At 39.5% G+C, this 23,708-nt stretch overlaps 1 protein-coding gene across 1 annotated transcript in view; it reads left to right on the top strand.

Moving 5' to 3' along the window:
• The window catches only part of Ctnna3 (catenin alpha 3), a 1,347,523-nt gene that overhangs the window by 715,073 nt on the left and 608,742 nt on the right, over positions 1–23,708 (top strand). The gene's annotated exons all lie outside the window — the stretch shown is intronic.

Below are 23,708 nucleotides of genomic sequence, written 5' to 3'. Positions count from 1 at the left end.
CAAGTGTTGACATTAGAGCGGTGTGCTAACGTGCTTGCATTTGTCCCAGTTAGAGTGACTAGTGTCTATTAGGATCTTCTGTGCCCATTCCAGGCTGGTGATTAAACATTTGACTGCCACCTCTTCCTACATAGTCATGAGCTCTGAAGTGAAATGTAATTATTTGGCCCAAATTGCTCATAAAAAATTGTGAGAGAAATAATTGTAACTCAAATTAGAATCATAGTAACACAGAGTTTTTTTAAACACCTTTATGTAAATATATGGAACAAATTTTAATATAGCTAGCATTTTTACTGTAAGCTCCCCTGCTTGGCTCCAGTCTCCATAGCTGGAAAATGGAAAATAAAGGAGTGAATACTTGATTGCTAAGATCATGCCGTTCCCCCAAGCTCCTCACCTCTGGCTTAGAAAGTCGCCTTTGAATTTTTCAAGAATTTGGCGAGACAGTGCAAGTGTTATTATTCCAATGACCATTTTATGGAAATAATTTATAAAATCTGAAACTAGCCTAGTTAGTGTCAGTGCTGAATTTAGGTCTATAAGTTTTAGTGAACAGATTTTGTGATCTACTTTTGATACAATTTTGTTTAATCTTTCATGTGTACCTTCTTCAATTATTAGTTATTAGTGATTCCCCAGGGGAGTGGTGGCAGGTTTTACAAAGAGATTCTTAATTGAGCATAGTCCCCGATAGCTAAAACATCTGTCTAAAACTGGGTGTCTCTGCTGAAGTCACACCAAATAATGGGCATGGGGGGGGGGGGAAATTTCCATGATATACTTCGAAAGTAAAGTCTGATTTCTGTAGATAGCATATTTTGCTTCCAATTTCTCAGTTTAATTTTTCTATTAAAGCCTTGTCTTTATGCTACCTACTGGAAGATGACACCTTAATGAAACTGTAAAGAGGCAGTATGCGGGGCCAGAGACACAGCTTGTATTATACCTGAGAAATCTTTCCAGAGATGACAGCTCGGGGGAAGCCTAGATACAAGACTTTGCTGTCGGAAGAATGTCCAGAACAGTTGTTATGAGCATAGTTGGAGTTTATTAGGAAGTGCTCTTAAAATAGATTTAACCTTTGAAGCTAATAGAGTTGTTTAAAAGGATAGTAACCATCCCCATGTAGGTGTTGGCACCTCCAAAGAGAATTCCTCTTTCTTGTTTTTGCAATAGTCACGCATATTGTTTTGGAGGTGCCATGCTCAGAATTGGTTGTACAGGATAGTTCAGAAATACCTTGATTATCAATGGACCTGATATTCTTGTCTCTGAGAGTTCCAATAAGATCTCAGTTTTTAAAGGAGTATTGGCCATATTCAAAAGGAGAGCACACTCAGGGCTTCAGTGTGGTTAAAAGATCATTTTATATTCTTACTTGAAGAAGATCTCCATGTAAAAGAAAGATTGTCTCTGTGGGCAGCAGGCTGCACAGCAAGAGTTAATCATGCTAGAATTCTTATCTGTCAGCTAGGGAGAGACTTCCACAGGACTGCAGTATGATGGTTCCTTTCCCCACACCCTTTAATGGCCCCTGTCTTTCTAGTCATCCCCCAAACAGCTTTATTAAGAGTTCTATACACAACTCATCTTAGATATTTTTTAACATTTCTGAATACTCTACCAATTTAAAAGTTAGTTTTTCCTTACTTTAACCTAGAGTTTCTTGAAGTAAGTTCTCCTAATGCTTCCTTTTGCGTTGTTTTGCTCAAGTACTGCCGTCAAGCACACCTGTGAATATTGCCTTACTATTTTAACCGAACGATAGTTCACTCTCATGCACCTAGAGCTCTCAGAATTTGTTTTAAATGTTCAAGGATTTTGAGAATTCCCTATTCTATGTGAACATTAAGGAGAAAAAGCTTTTGGAATTATGAGCTATTGGGAGACTGAGAATGGGTTTTATTTAAATCTGAACATCCCCTTAGCAGAGAATAAAGTGATTATGGCAGGCTGTAGTTGTATCTGCATTTCCATCCCAATCTGATATGATGGCGATATTCTGGTCTAAGTGACTTTCAGTTTCAGTGACTTTTTATTATACAGAATAATCCCTAAAATGACTAGCTTAAAGCAACTATTTGTTAAAACCACTCATCTGTCTTTAATTAACACGAAGACGAGCAGTTCTTCCTTAGGATTTCTCAGTGATTTGCCATTCTTATATGTTAACTGGATAGAGACTACTAAATATCTGTACCAGCTGAACATACAAGATGGCCTGTTCCCATGCCCCGGGTATGCTAGCTATTAACTGAAGGGTTGGCGTTTTGTATAGAGATCAAATGTGACTTTTTGTCTGGCCTGAGCTTCTTGCAGAATAGGGTTTAGGCTCTAAGAGGGTCACAACAGCACCAGCAATGGTGGATGAAATGCCACCTCACTGGGCACATAGCCTGAGGAGATCTTTTCAGTAATTTCCACGCACATGAAACTGGGGTCTTGATTTATACCACAGAAAATAACTTATGGTGAGTTATGAGGAAGCCAAGATGGGGTTTGTTAAGAAGACAGGGCAGAGAGCAACATATCACACCTCAGATGTGAGCTCTCCCTCTAATTAGGAGAGAGCTGCATGGAAGTGTCTTTAAAAACCTAGGAGATGGTTTCTGTGACCCTTAAAGTTACATTGTTGAAAGAGTGCAATCTATATCTAAGTTTAAAAGTGTAAATTGAAATATTTGGGTCTTTGATCTTTCATTACAGTTATTTGCGTTTGTGTGTGAGTCAGGGGGTATGTGTGTAGACATGCTCATGCATGTACGGGTCAGAGGAAACTTGCCAAAGTCGATTACCTTCTTCTCCCATTTGCGTCCCAGAGCAAAAACAACTTTACCTTTGAGCCATTTTACCAGTTCATGTTGATTTCATTTTTTCTTATTTTGCTTTGTTGATACAGTGTCTTATATTACATTACAATAGCTCTTGCTGTCCTGGAATTCCTGATGTAGCCCAGGCTGGTGTTGAACTCACAGAGACTCATCTGCCTCTATCTCTGCCTCCTGAGTGCCAGGGTTAAAGTCATGTACCACAATGCCCAGCTTTACTTATTTTTGCCTACTGAGTTTTCCTTTAGTAAATATTAAGTGGTTTATGAGGTATGTTGTACATATTTACATATGAGAAAATAATACTGAGAAAGAATAAATGTCCAGAGGTACACAACAGGCAAGGATTATAGAATTTATGCCTTCCATCTTGTCACAGGAGTGCAGAGATTACATCTTGGCTTCGTGTGGGTCCTGGGCTTATGAACTTAGGTCTCCATGCCAACATGGTAACGATTTTACCCACTCTCAATATTACCATGGTAAGGATTTCACCCACAGAGCCGTCTCTCCAGTGAACACATATATTTTTATCATGCATATGGCTCATGATTTGAATTTTGAGATTTTTCTCAGACAGGGGTATATAGACACTTTAGGTGAATAAATCAGTTGTGTTGAAATCGTTGGCTTTCAGCCATGAGAGACCTCAAGCAGATTGAGTCATAGCCTCTTTCCTTTTCTCATAACTTCTTAATTTCCCCCATCTTTCCTATCCCGACTCAGCAAGGGCAAACTAGAAACAGGCAATGTAAGCATCCTTTCTCTTAATGCTCAGACCTTCTTCTGAGAAGAATGCCATTCTTCTAATGCCAGTCATGTCTTCTGTGCTTTTTCTTGTGAAAGTGGTGGTACAGCCTGATAGAACTAAGGGGAGAGGCGACTGTGCTCAGCAGGAGGATAGCCACATGTGCCTGGCTGCCTACTGTCTACTGCATGTCTCCTAGGGGGATTTCATTGTCTTTATAGTAAGTAGTCTTCCATGCTAGGAATATCTTTTATTTATTCTTTAACAATGTTATACATGTATACCTTATATCTTGATCATATGCACCCCAACCCCCGCCCCTTACTTGACCTGAATGCCTCTCAACAGTGTACCTTAATCACTCCCAACCCCTGCCTGCTGGAATATTGACTGATCTTGTTGACTCAATCTTGGGTCGTACTTGTCACTTCACTGTAGCTGTGATAAGCTTGTGAGTACACCAGCCTTGCCATGTCCAGGAGGCAGCATTTCACAGACTCCTCCCCTTCTTTAGGCTCATATCGTCTTTCCAGCATGTTTTTCTCCGACGTCTATTCTCTGAGTCTTGACCTAAGCACCCACAGTGGTTTGTTCTCAGCATCGTAACGACCTGTGAGTGCTTACATTAACTGCTGCCCACTGTGTGGGTCTGGGGTTCTCTGGAGTCTCCTTGACTAGTAGTTTATAGAGTGGTATCCTACACCTGGCTCTGAGAGGCACATGTAATAATCCATGCCTTCTGGGAATGCATTGTCCACTTACATAAGGAATCTATGTTCAAACTCTCTCTTCTTTTATTATATCAGTTGATTGTATTCCAAAATTTTAGTTTAAAAAGTGGTACACCCTTGGCCCCTTCCATTTGCTTTATTTCTAGATGGACTTTAGAGAAGATAATGTCTAAAACATCTATTTTTTTTTGGCAATTGATTGAGATTTGTAGCTTCCTAAGAAATACCAAAAAAAGCTTTGTCATTTTTAAAATATAATTGCTTAAGCATTTTCCTTATCAAGAACACTTTCATATTTATCTGTCAGAAAAATCTTTGATTTAAAAGGAACTACCTCATGAAAGCAAGAGAGGAAAAAATTATTAATTTACTGTAAAAAGGGGAGACACAGGGGCTTTGTGAGAGTCCTGAGCCATGGGAGAGTTTAAATAGATGAGATTCGGAAGACATTGAGTTTTCCTTGTATAGATAGCTCACCACTCCCTTCCCCTCTCCCTCCCAACACCCCACACTGGTGTGCACATAGACCCATCTTATTCTCAAGCTGGGTCATTTGATACAGCAGGGCAGGGAGCCTTAAGTTCTAAATGACTTGGAGAAAAAGCTATTTTCAACATATCTAGGTCTTCAGACCTCAACTATATTTGTCAGAGAAATCTAAAATCAGTGAACTAGTTGAATTCAGACCTAAATGGGCGAAGCAAGCCCATTTAACAAGAATTCCTATCAGATCTTCTAAGACAACCTTTGTATGGTTAAAGAAACTTTGTAAATAATGGCTGACCTTTAACTTTAAAAGAAATAAAGGGGACTGAAGAAAAAACAGAGAAGTAGGGACACAGAGGTCTTAAGTATTAAATCAAGACATGGAAGCTATGAGCTCCCACACCTAAACAAGACGTTATCTGCGTTTTCTCCAGTAGAGTCTTACTGGGACTGTTAACTACACCAGAGTAGGTGCCGCGCTCAGGAGTACTCAGCCAATAAAAAACAAACTTGGTGGGATTTTTCTAGACCTTTTGTCTGATTTTGCTTAGTTTTGGCATTTGTGTTTTGTCTTATTGGTATTTTGCTTGTGTATTTTGCTTTCCTCTGTGGGTATGTGTGTATGTGTGAGTTTGTGTTTTCTGTTCTATTGTTTGTCTATTTTTGTAGTTTGTTTTTTAAAGAAAGAGGGAGAAAATAACAGTGATGGGTAAGTGGGGAGGTGGGGAGGATTTGAGAGTATTTGGGTGAAGGAAAAATATGATCCAAATGTGTTGTGCAAAAATAAATTTCAATATCAAAGAAATGGATGAAAGAAATGGAAGTGACTAAGCAAGGTGACAAACGAATGGGAACTGCACATTCCTGTTCTTCAGGAGAGACGCCTGAAGTTTTCTGTGCCCTGGATGGTTAGATACAATGGAAAGATGTTTAATAAAAACTGGGGCAGTGACATATTGAAAGAACCCACAACTGCTTGCTAATTGCATAGTATATTCAACTAAAGGTAATCCGAAGTTCTTCATACTTGTAATATCAGACTAGTTATTATCTCTTTGTATCATCTGAGTCATAATATGGATGATAATAAGAAACCATAATAGCAAAGAATCAACAGGATAGCATTTATAAAGTCATCTTAATCTGGTCATTGATAACAAGTGTAGTCGTTGAACTGTGGTCCCAAGTACTTGGATGTCACTCTGATGGTGAGTTGGAGCAGCACTAATGTTCAGTCCTTCCACTAATAATATCTACTAGAGTATGAATTCCATCTTTACAGAATTATAAAGACAGTAAGCATTCTGTCTGTGTTGTTTTCACCTCCTCTAACACCAGTTGCTCTGCAGCTGGTGGCCAATCTGTCCTGCAGCAAAGAAAACATTAGAATACTTGGTTCCCTTTTTATTCCTTGACTCGTGACTATGTCTGGGCTCATTGATCAAGCAGAGTGCCCTTGACTCCGTTGCACCTGGGAATTTAATTTATAAAATTTAATTTTAATTGTGTGTATAAGTACATGCCTGTTGGAAGTTTGTGCATTTGAGTATAGTGCCTGTGGAAGCCAGAAGAAGGGGTTAAGTCCCTTGGCGTTACAGCCTAGGTGATCCCAGCTGCCCGATGTGGGTGCTGGGGATTAAATTTAGGTCCTCTAGAAAATCAATATACACTTACATGCTGAACCATCCCTTCAACCCTTCACATGAGTATTTAAAAAAATCCCTTACTACATTATCAGTAAATGTCTTTGCCATTGATTATCAAGAGCAGACACAAGCCACCTGCCACTTTTTATTCAGAAGTAGCTTGTGATAAGTAACATCTTAGGCCTCTTGACTACCTCAAAAAAAAAATCTCAGTCTAACTTTCATCTGGTGATTTAACAGCTTTCAGAAGAATGGCATTATGCTCAATAAAAGCTTTGTTGATTATAATACCTATTATGTAATTCATTCTCAATTTTCTTTGAAACAAAGTCATATTATATTGCCTTGACTGGCCTAGAAGAATCTGTGTAACCCAGACACAGTCTCAAAATTGCAGTGATCCTCTGTCTCACCAATGCTGGGATTACAACCTGCACCACCATACCCAGCCAGCATTTTCTCTATGTTATAATTTGTTCTTTGCAAATTCGTTCATGCTGAGCCTTACCACTGCTGCTAATTAAAGTAATGATGGCCTGAACTTGCCCCATGTGTTTCACCATGTTAATTACCATTAAAACACGCTACTGTTAATGATGTAGGCAAGAGAGTTTTCTGTGAATTGGGGTGGTTTCTTTCTGTACCAAGCCGGCTTCCTTGGTGCTTTGACTCATCAAAAATTCATCTTGATGCACCCTATTTTAGTGCGTTTCATGGGAGCCTTTCATCAAAAAGGAAAAAAGTGGGTGGACATTTAATTATAATACTTCCCTACTACCTACAAGGCTGATTGTTCCCACTTGCAAGAATGGCGAGCCCGATTTAGCCAAGCCACAATGCCAAGAGAGAAGGCTCCAGAGGGGCTCCTGCTGCTTGCAAGAAGCGCTGCATGCTGTCAGCTCTCCTCATGTCTCTGCTTCCTGACAGAATGCTGTTCAAGTTTCACACTTCACTTTAATTGATCATCTGTTATCAAATAAGGACATGTTCGATTATAAATAAACACAGCTTTTAGAGGCCCATCTTATTCTTCCTCCTCCTCTCCCCCGAAAAGACCCAAAATAAAGAGGCTAAAAAAATAAACCCATGCTTCTGCTTGTACACAAACCAGCAACTGTTCTCAGAGGATGTCTTGGAAACTCTCCTGTTTTGGTGGGGAGGAGATGTGACACTTGAGGAGAAGAGAATACAGCACACAGGTTGGCTGCAACTCCTTGGACTAGGAATCTTCTCGTGGCTACGCTCAATGCTTAAAAGCCAGACCTGAATGCACAGAGCTCTTTTCCATATTTGAAAGGCTTTCTCTTTCACTTCAATTTCCTACTTGTTCTCTTTGCATCTATAGTGAGAAACTATCCTATGACGAAAACCAGATGCTTTTAGGAATAATGTTGAGATGGAATATTTCTGTTTTGGAATGTAGAGGAGGGCACAAACACTATGGGATGGGAAGATTTTAGGAATTAAGCAAGACATAATAATAGTCAGCCTGAATCTCCAATCCTGGGCAAAATCTTCAATCCTGTGCCCTGGGAAAACATAATCTCAAGTGGGGAATAAAAACAGAGATATGGCCATCCTTAAATTCCTGCATTACAGAATGCAGTAGAAATGAGAACTGGACAGAAGTGTCTGCAGGAGCACAGGGTTAAGCCAGGGAAGATGATGGATAGCCTTGAATACTTGGTTGCCAGAGTGAGGAGTCTCCACTTCATGTTGCAACACTGGACAGTGTGATATACTTGGAGAACAACAGTGACTTCTCACTAGGAAAAATGGGAAAGCAAATCCTGTTTTCTTTGGAGATGGAGTATTTTGTATCTGCACATACAATTTCTAAACATTAATGATTGATTCTAACCTCACAAGCATAGATTTGCATTTATGAAAAGCCCTGCATTTAAAACCTAACTCATTATGATAACTCAAAGAGAATGGATAACACTTGTTTTAATAAGGAAGCTGGAACAGAAATGCAAGGAGCCCAGGATTTAATGGCTCTAGATACATGCTGACCAACAGAAATAGAAAGCAATTATGGTCTTAAAATTTTAGTAGCTGCCCTAACAAAATGTGGAAATAAAAAGAGACAGGTTAAACTAATTTTAATATATTTCATCAAACTCAATATGCCCACAATATTATTATTTCAGCCATTAATTGTATAAAAGTCATTAATTAGACATTTTATCATTTTTATGATGAGACAAATCTGAGGGATATTTTAAATTTATATTTAGCATCTGAATTTCGCATGGCTGTGCTCTAACTGCTCAGTGGCTATCTACTAGGCTGTGTGTGGGGTGGGGGGCAGAAGCTGTTGGTGTTGTTAGTTACATTTTTGTTGCCTTGATAAAACACCCTACTGAGGCAACTCAAGGAAGGAAGGGTTTATTCTGGCTTACAGTTCCAGCTGGAGAGTCCATGGTGGCAGGAGGCAAAACAGCAGGATACCAGAGAAAGATGCACAGAGATCACGTCTTAAACACAAAGCAGAGAGAGTGGAACAGACTAGGGGCACTCACAAAGACACCTTAAGTTACATATGTCCTTCAGCAAGGTTGCAGCTTTCCTAGCCTTTACAAAACAGCACCACCAAGTAGGGTCCAAGGGCTCAAATACCTGTGCCCATGGCTGGCACTTCTCGTTTATCAACACAGTTGCTTCTCTTAGACCCACCTTCATGTTCATTTTTGGAGACAGAGTCCCTTCCTGACTATGAAGTTCATCGATTTGGCTGTGCTGGCTGGCCAGCACTGGTGCCAGGGATGCACCAGTCTCCTCCTCTGCCCACGAGCACTGAGGTTACAGAAGTGTGCTCTTCCATTGGCTTTATACATGAGTCCTGGAGGTCAGAACGTGGGTCCTCATACCTGTGCAGAGGGGACTTTGCTGAGACATCTCCAGGCCTTGGACAGCACATGTCTAGATAGATAATGAACAGGTTGAAGAGAGGGGTGTTTTTATTCTTTCATTTGCTCCTTTACTCAGCGTACCTTCAATGTCCATTTGGTGTCAAGCGCTCTTCTGAACAATGCAGATTGTGTTTAAAGCCTTGTTTGTGTTCCTTTTACCTGACTTATGAGAAAAACGGCTTTCTATATATGCCAAAATTAACAAGTCAAATCAAATACCTGTTGATCACATAGAAAAACCTCAAAAGATGGTGGGCAGTATGGTAAAATATAAGATATATATGCTGATGGCTGTGTCCTTGTTAGATTTTTTTTTAAACGTAATCTTTTGTCATATAAAGGAAACATTTTGCCCTTACCTGAAAATATTAGTAAGATCCAGTTGCATGATTTATTGAAGTCCAGGTGCTACATCCTATGGATGCCAATGATCTGTGAACATCAATTTTATTTCCTTCTTCTACTTAATATTTCCAATAATCTTTTTTTTTGCAGGGTGAGGTTGAATGTTTATTCAGGGGGTTATAGAGGAGGAAGGGTGAAGGGGGGGACAGAGAGAGAGGGAGAGAGAGAAAGAGAGAGAGAGAGAGAGAGAGAGAGAGAGAGAGAAGAGAAAGAGACAGAGAAGGGGGAAAGCAGAGAAGTGGGGAGGAAGGCAGAAGTTATTTCCAATAATCTTATGTGGAATGGAATAACTTGAACTCATAACTAACAAATATCCCATTCCTAAATATAGATAAAAAACAGAAAACAGAAACATGACCAGGTTAGACATTGACACAGATAAAATCTGATCAAATGATATACCCATAATTTTAATACACAATTCACTTTTGTGTGAGGTCTCTGAAACTGGAAGCTTCCCAATTTACCCTCTATGATAATACTTGGCCAGGAATTAGACAGTAAACCCGCTGCTACTTATTGATGGATAATTGCAGGTCCAGAAGCCAGATTTCCTTTTAGTCACCAGAATGATCATGCAAGTTGGATTCAATCTATTCCTTCACGTCAAATCACTGCACATTCAATTAAAAATTACCAAAGGGATCCCCACATGTGCCGTTCTCCATAGGACTCATTTGTATGAAACCACGTTTTAAAACAACTGGTTCCAGTTTGACATTTGATGTTTTAATGCAGATGAGCTTCACCCCCCACCCCTGCCTAATGGATGCAGGCAATTTTTAAAACTGTGGTAGACAGAGGAGGTCAGTACCCAGATAGATTGAATCATTGATTTTTTTTCTCTTACGGGATAAAAACAACTTTAAAAATGGAGACATCTAAAGATATAACCCAACTGATGGAACACCTGCCTAACATGCAAAGAGCCTTGGGTTTGATCTCCAGAACTTCATAAAAACAAGTGTGGTCGCACACACCTATAATCCCAGGGCTCTAAAGGTGGAGACTGAAGGGCTCCTGCGCTTGCTAGTCAGCTGATCTAACAGAATTGTAAGCTCCAGACTTTATGAAACTTTGTCTCAAAAGAGTAATCTGGTGAATGGTCAAGGAAAGACCCAGCATCTACCTGTGGCATCCATATACATATGAACATAAGTGCTTGTGAATCTGCACAGGAACACACACACACACACACACACACACACACACACACACACACACACACTGGTTCAGTTGTTCAGCTAGCTTTGTTATTGAGTTCAGGACCATCTGTTTAGGAATGATGCTGCCCACAATAGACTGGGCCCTCTCATATCAATCATGAGATGAGACAGGGCACACACCAATCTGACTGAGGGAATTCATTCTGTCACCGAGGTTCCTTTTTCCCAGATGACTCCAGATTGCATCAAGTTGACAAATGAAGCCTAATCAGGACAGTCCTTGTCACAAAAAGAAGACAAATTTACCATGTCTTTTGGTGATTAGATGCCTAAATTATAAATTTTGCACATAAAGACTAAGACTTCCTTGCTTACACTGACATTTTGTGAGGTTATGGTGACCAAAAGAATATCAGAACTTCCTCAGTGAGTTTGCTCATCCTTGGAACCAGCCTAGCCAATGAGTACTCCAAACTCTTTCTCTACTGCCTCCCTTTCTCTGTAAGTCAATCACCCACTCCTCCACTCCAGATACTGATATCATTAAATTATTATCTCATATGTCTCAGCGGATATATGTTGACTTTATATTTTTCATTATTATAAGCATTCTGTGTAAAGAATACCTTATGTTTGCAAAATGCATCCATTCCTCAAATTTCCTGAGCTTTTTAAACAGAAAAACAGAAGCTATGCTAGGCATTCAAGACATAATCACTGGCAAAAAGGAACTAGCCACTTCCCTTTTGAATATTGCTACTTATAAGGGCATGAATACAAAGAAGTGGCAGTCATTAGAGTTGTTCTGTGGGCTGTGGGGACATCAGTCAGGATAGAGCTAAAGCACTGAAGTTCTGAGGAGTTGGCTTTTAAGCTATAAATAGATGAGGATTGGGGAATTTAAAGTTCAATCAGGAGACAAAATCAGAAAAGAAGGGAATTTGATAAGTATAAGGACTGGAGTATGTAGTGGCCAGACGTAGAAGACAGACATTTTTTTTGTCAATACATTCATCCTTTGACAGTGCTCAGACATGTATATACTGAGATATGCGTATGCTTTATTTTATAATAGTTTACATTCCCATTCAGTGTTAGGAATTCTAGGTGCTTCAGCTACTGTCTTACCAGTAGCTATTATTATCAAGATTTTATTTCTTGTCATTCTATGATGTATACAGTGTTTGCTTTTATGCTTTTAATTTTCATGTGTTTAAACATTATCATACACTATTTTATAACAAAAGTATTGAGATATAATTAATGTATCACATAGTTCTCCCCTTAGAGGCATACGTTTCATAGATTTTTTTAAAGTTAGTCCATGGGACTCTGCATTCATCACCAGAATCTTATATACCAAACTAGTTAACCATGAGTCTGCATTTGGTCCTTAGATATTTGCATACTATAGATCTAACCTGTAAGTAGAACTCAGTGTGGCAGTCATGACTAACTTCTCTTGATCAGCCTTTGCAGCACCTGCCAGCCTAACGTGTTTTTATCTTAAGCCAGTTTTGCTGGAAGGATAAACTACATTTTCTTCATCTTTTCAAAAGTTGATTGACGTATCAGCTGTTGTGAGTTGGAACTATTATGACTGAATCTGAGACATTTTATTTATTTGTTTTATTAAGCATTTATTCTCATTTCTTCAGGGTGTGTATATAGGTACAGAATTTCTGGGCTGGATAATAACTCTATTTTGTAATGGTAATAGACTGTAGGGTTTTCAGTTTTCATCAGCACTGTCTTCATAGTTCTGTTGATGGTTTTATTGTTTTTTCATTACTTAGAGGATAATTTTGTAGATGATATCATAGAGACAAGCTTGTCTTTCTCATTGCTTCAAAGTGTCTTCCTCACTGTAGAACTTTTAATTTTGATGAAGCCAAATTAAGTACAATATACCAATAGTGTTATATGAGTCATGTGTTTTTGTTTTGTCTTTTATGATGATTTTTCCAGTTTTCTCGAAACTTTATAACTTTAAGACATACATGTAGGCTTGGGCTCAATGTGTAGTTAATAATTCATGTCCTATAAAGTGGGAGTCAAGGTTCATTTGCTTATTTCTTATGCATTGACAGTCGTTTCACCATTGATGGCTGAAAGTCCTATCATTTCTCCATTTGCTCATGTGACACAAGTGTGAATTGACCAGTGTGCTGTAAACACTGCCTCTGGTCTCTTTGATCATTTTTATTGATCCGTGTTTCTAGTGTGTCTACCCTTTTACAACACGCGGTTGGCTCCAAAATGAGCTTTAGAGCAAGCATTGAGATAAAGCGCTCTTACTTCTCCCTCTTTATTCTTTTTAATATTTCCCTATAAATTTTAGTGTGGATTCAGCAGTACCTACAAAACTGCTGCAAGAGTAGATTAGAAGGTCACTGACTCTCAGTTTGTAAAGCATTGATGTCTGCATTAGTTACTTTTCTATTACTGTCATGAACATTCCACGACCAAAAGCAAATTGCTTTTCAATGACTGTCGTGAATATACCATGGCCAAAATCAACCTAAGGGAGAGTTTATTTTGCTCTTACAGTTCAAGATGGCCAAATGTTTTTAAAGAAGGGAAAGACATGGTGGCGTGATCAGGAAGCTGAGTAGCATATGTTTGTTTATCTGTAGGAAGCAAAGTGCCAGCTGTAAGTGGAGCAAGGCTATCAACTACCCAAAAGTCACTGCACTGGCATAATTCTTTCAGCAAGTCCATGTTCTACAAGTTCTGTAGTGTCCCCAAACAGCTCCACATCAAGAACAGGGGACATTTCTCATTCAAACCATCATGTCTTATTGGTAATAAGTCTTCTAAGCAATGAACATGGTATTTTTTGCTATTATTTAGACCTCTTTTGCTTTTTATCTTGTTGACGTTTAAGATACAAGCATCAAAATAGTTAAAATTATTAGATAATTAAATAATAAAAATAACCAATTATTTCTTATACTAATAAACTCATAGTGTATCGTTCTACTTATTGCATTAATTTGGGAATTTTTTCCTTTTATTTGTGGTATACTCTTATTTTACTTGTGTTATATACTTAAAAATTATTTCAGGAAAGTTGCCCATTAATTTGGCTGATCTGATTGGTCAACTAGTTGAGAAAATTGATGGCACTTTACAATAATTAAATTTATCTTTGACAACATTTTATATGTCAATAATACTTTGTAATTATTCTCATACTCTAATGTCTGACAATCTTCCCTCTTTCCTTCAGATTCCATCCCTGCAACCATGTCCTTTTGTTTTGTTTTGCTTTTAATCTCATTGAGTTTAGTCAGAACAGTCTGTGTGACCATGGGATTGAAGTTGTCCTCAATTTCAAGGTTGCTGGGCTCTGTAGTGGGCATAGAACTGCAGGACATGTTTCTTCCTCCCATAGAATCTATCAGTGCCCATAGTTTGGAGGAGAGGTGTGGCAGCTTAAATGATAACATCCCCCATTGGCTATGATATTTGAGTTTTTGGTCCCCAGTAGATGGTGCTATCTTAAGAGATGTGCCCTTGTTGGAGGAAGTGTGTCACTGGAGGGGAGCTTTGAGGTCTCAAACCCTTATCCCATTCCCCATGTGTCCTCTCTGCTTCTTGCTTGCAGCTCAAGTTGTTAGCTTTCAACTGGTACTCTGTAATGTCACTCCAATTAGTTAAGAATTTAAGGAGAAGATGGTTTTTGTTGTTCTTGATTCTCTTCATGAAAGACTTAAATGAATAGGTAAGTAGGTAGCTCAGAAATAGACTTGCCTAATGATAGCTGATTATCTTTGATAGAAAGACTTTGTAATAAAGTAGAGTCTTTCCAAATAATGATGTGAAAGAAACTGAACAACAAAATATAAAATCTAAATCTAGGGCTGGCCCTTAAATCCTTAAACCCACAAAGATCAATGTACAATATAGTGTTGGCCAAAAATTCAGATGCAAAAATCTAAAATGTCTAGGAGATAATAGAAGAAGAAAAAACTGAGCAAAGTTGGGTTCAGAGATGACATTTTAGATATAACAGCAGAGCCACAATCCATGAAACAAACAATGGATAGTCAAATTTAAAGATTGAAATTTTCTCTTGAAAACCAATGTCAATTGATTTTCAATTGAGAAAGGAAGCCACAGACTAAGGTAACATTTTGCAAAGGACACACCAGATAAGTCACTGTCATCCATAACATAGAAAGTACATTGAAATCTCAACTGATCAAATGCAGCAAAAATAAGAACCTAGAGGCAGAGGTGTTTGCTTAGCATGCAAAAATCCCTGAGTTCAATGTCCAGTACCCAAAGAAAACAACAGAAAGATAGGCAAAAGATCTAAAGAGACACGTAACCAGAGAAGATGTATAGCTATAAGCATATGAAGTGGCACTTATCTCATGAGTAAATTGCACATACTAAGAAAGAACTATCAATACACTTGACAAAGAACAGCCCTAGTCCCACACACCTACTGCTAATTAGAATATAGCAGTAGAATACCTATAGAATACCTATAATTGGAATACCTATAGCCACACCCACTGCTAATTAGAATACAGAGCAACTGAGCTGTCTGTCATTCAATACTAATAGGGTACATAAATAACGTAATGGCTTTGGAAGAGAGCTCGGCAATTCCTTCGGTCACTAAACATAGCTATGGCATCTTGCTCCTTGATATCTACTAAAAATAGTAGAAAACTTAGGTCTGCAACAAGTCCTTATTCAGTATTTTGTATGTGTGCACACAGTGTATATGTGTGCATACAGAGGGTATGTGTGTATGTGTGTGTATGCATGCATGCTCATATATGTGTGGATACCTGTGTGTGCATGTGTGTGAAGGCAAGGGATCAGCTTCAGGCTGTCCATTGGGATTCGTCTACTTTATTTTTTATGAGAAATGGTTTTCCTATTAATCTAGGGCTTCCCAATTTGACTAGGCTAACTGGCCAGCAAGTCCCAGGGAGATCCCTGTCTCCAGGTCCCCAGCACTGGAATAATCAGTACATGCTACCACACCTGACTTTTATGTAAGCACTGTGGTTTGAACTCAGGAACATCAAGCACTTGATTGACTTAGCCATCTCCTCTCCTTGTGTATTTTTGTATATTTTCACATCGCTACTCTAGTGAGATCTAGTGTATGAATTACTTGGAAACTCTTAAATATCTCTGTCACCTAGAAGTTTGTCGTATGTGCCCAGAAGAACAGCCACACGAGGATATTTATAGTCAAATTTCAGATTTGATTAAAAAATTTCAACAATGTATGCAGCATTATCAAGGACTTGAGCAGAAACATTAAAGTGCTTCTATCACCTCTTCAGAAGAGATCACCCTGAAGTCAGTGCAGATGGCTGCAGAATTGCTTTATGTGCCCAGAGATGCACAAATGCACCCACACTTTGTTTTATAGAGCTCCGGAGGCTTTCATCTCTAGACTCCTGCACTTGATGTCATAGGACTCTTCTGATTTCCAAAGCCACTTTGCAGCTTGATTTTTCTCATTCATGTTTGGCATAAGCAAGGTGCCCTCACCTTTGAAGCCATGGATGGGCTCCAAGGAAAGACCTGATAGCAGGAAGCACTATCAGCAATTTGAAGAAGAGAACTGTCAGCATCCATTTTCCCAGTTAGATGTCTGGACTGTAGTTATCATAGGAAGCATCTGACCCATGAGTTCAGGCCAGTGGGGGTGATATCTACTCATTGTGTACCTCATTGTATTGTTTCTGAAGTTGTATTGCTTCTTCCATAAAAACTGCAATGGAACAAGTCATAGCAGGATATTTCTTTATTACAGGGCCAGGAGTCTCTATTTCTGTTTTCTAAATGTCCCAGTATATAAAAACTATGTTTCCATGAACCACCTGGATGTAGTTTTTGGGGCTTGTGGTCAGTTAGAGGTGTCAGCAGGGAGACAATAAATGATTAAATCTGAGTGTGACTGGCAGACTGTTAAGTGACGTGACGGCATGCCAATAGAATTTCTGAGATTCACTCTGTGTTCAGAAAACCCTGCTGAACTGGAAACAGACTGTAGAGATGGGGCAGGGAGTGAAACCTGTTATCAGCCCCCTGTTGTGTTTTGTTCCGTTATTCCTGATCCTGAGTATCAAACCAAGGCTTTGAGCCTGTAGGGAAAGTTCTCTTCACTGAGCTATTTTCCCAACCACCTGCAAGGAATTTTTAGAAGCTAGATGGGTCTTCAGGATTCCATGGTGTGAGCATTTAAAAAATAGAGTTAGCAACTTTCTGCTCACAAGTGTGGCTGCCACTAACCGTTTAGCCTGGAGGGATTTCAGACCATTTATTAATTCTTACGAGTAGGAAAGACAATCTTGTTCTTGATGTTAACTTTTCTCTCCAGCATAGGAAAAAAATACACAAAAAAAGAAAGAAAGAGAAAAAGAAAGAACATATCAGGGTCCAATATATCATGTACCTTCTAAGCAATGTTTGGGTGCCAGAAAGTCGAAACATTTGAATTATGTTTGATCCATCAACTTTGAGTGGTATGGCTATCAGTGTTTTATTTTGTTGCACATTTAATCCCCATAAGATTCACCCAGTAGAAGATATGGCAATCTGAAGATAAATAAGAAAAGACTTTGGGAAATTTTTTGAAGATTTTTGAATAAAATGTACAAAATATGTGATGAATAATTCCTTTTTATCACAGTTCTAAGACATTGCATCCTTTGTTCAAACACACGTGTGCATGTGTGCATGCCCGCATGTACACACACTCATACACGCGTAAAACAAGACGTGTAAAGTAGGGGAAAACTGCTAAGGATTGATGATATTGGCATGAAAATAGTGTAAAACTTGCCCCTCATGGGGAGTTAAGGGACTTTCACTCTGGTCCTCTTTCTGTCCTTATGTGAGAAAGCAGAGCGGTTCTCCAGATTCTCTGGTAGTGACTGAGCCTCTTTATGGTTCGGTTTCCTGAAATGCAGGATGGAAACAATGCTACCCTACAGAGTAGTCATGAAGATAAAATTGCATGGTTAATGTGCAAGAGCTCAGAAATGGAAAAATTACTATGCAGTTAATGCGTATAGTAATAGCTATCCTGGAAGAGCCTCCGTGTGTCAGGCAGTGTTACACCCATTATCTCATTTAGATAGTATTTTCTTTATTTTATACAAGGTTAAAGCACCACACAGTAGATGATAGGACAAGAACATACATCTGTGTCTGAATGGATTCAAAGTTCAGTCTTTCTTTTTTATTTACAAATATCATAACCTTTATAAAGTATACCTGTGAGTTCTGACAACTGATTTTGTTCTTGTCATCCGTTCTTCTTCATGTGACCTGCTTACTGTTAACAACTTCTCCAATCAACAAAACCCTCTTCATTGTACCTGATTGGGCAGGAGGCAGCCAGGAGGGTCAAAGGCTTCATACTTCACGACTTTCAGATTAGAACATTAAGGGACATGCTAATGGATGACAGACAGTGAGCTACAAGAGCCCCTTTTTATAAGTGTCATTAGTAGGAGTGCTTATTTCATTTCTCAGCATGGAAAATATTGAGTTTCTTTTCTGTCCGGCTGCCCTACCAAGACTTGGAATAATGACTGCATGCCTCTTCTAGCCCTGGCTGTAGTTTAATGGGACAAGGAGGCTCCATTCTCTCAACATTAATCCAGCAATTAAATAAGTGCAGGCAGATCAGACACATTTTGTTCCAGTTCACTTTCGTGTTGTTTTGTTAAGGTACTCAGACCAAAAGCAACTGGAAGAAAGGGCTTTATTTAGCTACCACTTGCACATCAGTTACACTATTCAGGCCAATCAGGATGGGAACTCAAGCAGGAGCAGAGGCAGGAAACTATGGAGGAATGCTGCACACTGGCTTGCTCCCTCCCAGGGTGGTGCTCAGCTAGCTTTCTTATACAGCCAAGCTCACCTGCCTTGGGATGGCACCATACACAGTGGGCGGGACCCTCCCATGCCAATCAATAATGAGAACAGTTTTTCATAAACACAGCCACAGGCCAATCTGATCTGGGCAATCACCCAGTTGAGACATCCACAGATGACTCTGGGCTTCGTTGAGGTGAGAGCTAAAGCTAACTAGGACATGTATTCTCTATAATCTAACTATAAACTGACATGACTTTAGATTACTGGTTTTGTTCTTCTGTTTCAGTACTGATTTGTTCATTCTGGGCCTTTTGTTTCTTTACGTAAACTTTAAAATTACCCCATCAATTTCTACTAAAACATTGACAAAGATTTTTTGGTAGGATGGCACTGAACGTATAGATCAAGCAGAGAAATTGACACCTCATACCGTTGAAGTTTAAAGTAAATTTTAGTGCTTTGTGTACTGGCATTTCATTATGTTCTAGTGAATAAGGCTTGTCTGAAGATCAGAGTAAAGCAGCCCCACTGGTCAGCCTTACCGACTAGGCAGTGGTAATACACATTTCTGATCCCAGCAGCCACACTAGTTGCCATAGAGACCAGACGGTACATGCCTTTAATCCCAGTGATGCATGTCTTTAATCCCAGCCCTAGAAAGTATTATAAAATGGGAGGAGACAACTTTCAGTCTCATTCTGAGGCTTCCTGGAGGCAGGATCACCATTTTAGACTGATGTTGAGATAACAGCCAATGACTGGCTGCTTTGCTTTTCTGGTCTTGAGGTTGAACCCCAATATCAATCTCTGAGTTTATATTAACCATGCATCATCATTGGCTGTATATATCCAGATATCCTGTGAATCTTGGCGGCGTGTTTCTGAATTTTGTAGATCTAAGACCAGCACAAGATCTTGTTCTAGCCTTTGCTGGAGAGGCTGTGGAGGAAGGGGTACACTAATCCATTGCTAGTGGGAATGCAATCTTGTGCAACCACTTTGGAAATCAGTGTTTCGGTTTCTCAGGAAATACGGGATCAACCTACCCCTGGACCCAGCCATACCACTCTTGGGAATGTACCCAAGAGATGCCCTATCATATGACAAAAGCGTTTGTTCAACTACGTTCATAGCAGTATTATTTGTAAAAGCCAGAACCTGGAAACAACCTAGATGCCCTTCAGTGGAAGAATGGATGAAGAAAGTGTGGAATATATACACAGTAGAGTACTACACTGCGGTAAAAAACAATGACTTCTCGAATTTTGCATGCAAATGGATGGAAATAGAAAACACTATCCTGAGTGAGGTAACCCAGACCCAAAAAGATGAACATGGGATGTACTCACTCATAATTGGTTTCTAGCCATAAATAAGGGTCACGGAGTCTACAATTGGTGAACCTAAAGAAGCTAAATAAGAAGGTGAACCCAAGGAAAAACATATAGTTATCCTCTTGCCTATGGGAAGTAGACAAAATTTCCGGGGAGGAAAGTGGGATCTTGGGGGTGGGGTGGGATGGGGTAAGGGGAGATGGGGAGAGAAAAGGGAGAAGGGGAGGATGGGGGGAACTTGGGGAAACAGGATGATTGGGATATAGGAAGGTTGGATAGGGGAGCACAGAAGCACAATTCTTAGTTAAGGGAGCCACCTTAGGGCTGGCAAGAGACTTGAACCTAGAGTGGCTCCCAGGAGCCCAAGGCAATGTCCCCAGTTAGTTCCTTGGACAAATGAGGATAGGGAACCTGAAACGACCCTATCCTATAGCAATACTGACGAATATCTTGCATATCACCATAGAACCTTCATCTGGTGATGGATGGAGATAGAGACAGAGACCCACACTGGAGCACTGGACTGAGCTCCCAAGGTCCCAATGAGGAGCGGAAGGAGGGAGAAGATGAGCAAGGAAGTCAGGACCATGAGGTGTGCACCCACCCACTGAGACAGTGGGGCTGATCTATTGGTAGCTCACCAAGGCCAGCTGGACTATGACTGAAAAAGCATGGGATAAAACCGGACTCTCTGAACATGGCGAACAATGAGGGCTGATGAGAAGCCAAGGACAATGGCACGGGGTTTTGATCCTACTTCATGTTCTGGCTTTGTGGGAGCCTAGCCAGTTTGGATGTTCACCTTCCTAGACATGGACGGAGGGGGGAGGACCTTGGACTTTCCACAGGGCAGGGAACCCTGACTGCTCTTTGGACTGGAGAGGGAGGGGGAGAGGAGTGGGGGGAGGGGGAGGGAAATGGGAGGCTGGGAGGAGGGGGAAACTTTTTTTTTCCTTTTCTCAATAAAAAAAAATAAAAGAAAAAAAAAGAAAAAAGAAGAAGGCAGATATCTGAGAAGAAGGAATCTTGGTTTAGGGCGGGGCAGGGAATAGCTCAGTGGTAGAGTTCTTGTTTAGCGCATTAAAAGCCTTGGGTTTCTTATCCAGTACTGCAAAAAGAAACAAACAAGTTCAGACTTAGCTATATCATCCACTTCTGCCCTGAAAAGGCAGAGCCAGGAACAGTGAGCAGGAAACACGCATTGATCTCCCCTCTTCCACATTCCTAAAACCCACTGTGGTGGTTTGGAAGAAAATGAACCCAAAAGGTAGTGGTACTATTGAGAGGTGTGGCTTTGTTGGAGTGGTTGTGACTTTTTTGGAGGAAGTGTCTCTGCAGAGGCAGGCTTTGAGGTCTCATATATGCTCAAGATACTGCCCAGGGTCTTAGATCACTTCCTATTGTCTGCAAGCCAAGATGTACAACACTCAGCTATCACTCCAGCACCATGTCTGCCTGTCTGCCTCCACATCCCACCATGACTATAATGGACTGAACTCTGAACTATAAGTGAAGCACCACAATTAAATGTTTTTCTTTATAAGAGTTTTCATGGTTATGGTGTCTCTTCACAGCAACAAAAACCCTAACTAAAACACCCACCTTGTCTCAAATCATCCCAGATCTCTCCTCTTCTTCCCACTGATCTGACCCCAGATAACCCTGTCAATCAATTCTGTTTATCCATGTTCCGTCTTACCCCTCAAACATTCCAAACACTCACACATTTTTCAGAGTTATACATTTTTGTATATATTATGTTTTATCTTGAGTTATTAGAATATCCAGTGGCATTTATTTTAAATAAGTCTCCTCATTCTTTGCAATTGTAGTATATTTCATATGTTAATAAATCACTATTGATTAAAAAAAAAAAGATCTTGTTCTGCCCTGTAGTCTCGACAGAGTTTACTGGTAGTCTTTGGGAAATTTCAGAATGCCTACCTAGGAGATTTTCACACCAAGTTTTAAAACATTTATAATATATGTATATAGCTGTATACAGGCTTTATTTTGAAGTCTCAGCACTTGAGAATACATGGTGTGCGTCAGTGTATGGAGAACCATGGTCAGTGTTGTCATTGATAAGTAAGTTTGTGAGATGGCAGCTTGGTGTGTAACAGCCACGTCTTCCTGAAATCAGAGCCCACTGTGAACAGGTCACGGGCTCTGCCTGTCCATATCCATACTGAAGAATGAACCCAAGGTTTCAAATCGTGATTCTTGGTTTGTAGAGAAATTACATGTTTATGTGATTAAATGGATTTAGTATCTAGAGTTGAAAGAAGTTATTTTCAAAGTTATTAAACAATCTCTTGGGGGGTTGATTTTTGAAGTATCTTACTGCAATTGATTTGTCAATATAAAGAAACCCTTAGAAATCTTACAAAGAGTGATTATACCTCAGATTTGTGAATAAACTCACACGAGCATTTTCATTTATTGAAACACAAGAGAGGCATAATTACAGTCATTATTTCATTCCATGTCAGTTACTAAGAATTTTATTTTGTAGGCATAGATTAAGTAATAATCCTGTTTTATAAAACTCTTTTTGAGTTTTTAAACTAATGAAATTAACCAATTATAAATTAACACATAATGAAATAAAACTATCGTCTTAAAACATACAAAGAAGTTAACCTATTTCTTTACTGATTTTGAAGACGTTAATAACTCTAAAATAAAGTCTAAAAAAGTAGTCACATAGGTCAATGGAAAGATGAGCACTAAGTGACAAAATAAATGATGATCCAGTTGCCTCTCTAGCTGAGTGAACCTGACAAGGTGCTAACTGTTCTTTTAAAGTGGTAAAGGTTGGTTGGTTGCAAGATGCTTCTATTCCTGAAACAAAAACAAGCCTGTGACTTAAGAGAGCATGTCACTCAAACATGACTCTGTGTCTTTCATCATACACAACTGTCCATGCATGTATCACGAGCAGAACCCAAAGTCCTAAATGTGTTCAGCATTATTCTGATGCTAAGCTCCCTTCCTAGACCCAAACCCCTTAATTATTTGAAGAAATGGTATTTTGGCCAATCCAAAGTAATCAGAATATACTTAGAAAAGATAACTAGATAAACTTTAACAAATTTACTGTACTAGTCTCTGATACATCCAGGTTTTAAATAAAACCCAGTAAATACGACAAAGCTTCCTTTCCCAGCACGGAGTTGGTTATTCTAGAAGACTGTAAGCTCTAGAGCAGAGGTTCTCAACCTTCCTAATGCTGGGACCCTTGAAAGTGGTTCCTCATGTTGTGGTGACCCCCACATAAAATTATTTTCATTGTTACTTCATAGCTGTAATTATGCCGCTGCTATGAATTGTAATGTAAATACCTGTTTTTTTCTGATGGTCTTAAGTGACTCCTGTGAAAGGGTTGTTCAACCCCTGAAGGGGTCATGACCCACAGGCTGAGAACAGCTGCTTTGGAGATTAGTTTCCGTGACAAGCCACTTCTAGAGAAACTGCAGTCCTTCCCCTAGAGGTTCCCCTCCCACTTTTCCCCCAATTTCTGCTCTTCCTTCCCTCCAGGGAGCTCATTTTCTCACTTTCTGAAGATATTCTTCCTGTA

Source organism: Microtus oregoni, unplaced genomic scaffold (genome assembly GCF_018167655.1).
Source record: "Microtus oregoni isolate MIOR12 unplaced genomic scaffold, Mior012 000007F_ref0000211, whole genome shotgun sequence".
Lineage (NCBI taxonomy): Eukaryota > Metazoa > Chordata > Mammalia > Rodentia > Cricetidae > Microtus > Microtus oregoni.
Note: the sequence above shows the minus strand (reverse complement) of the source record. Positions and strands in the feature narration are given on the sequence as shown.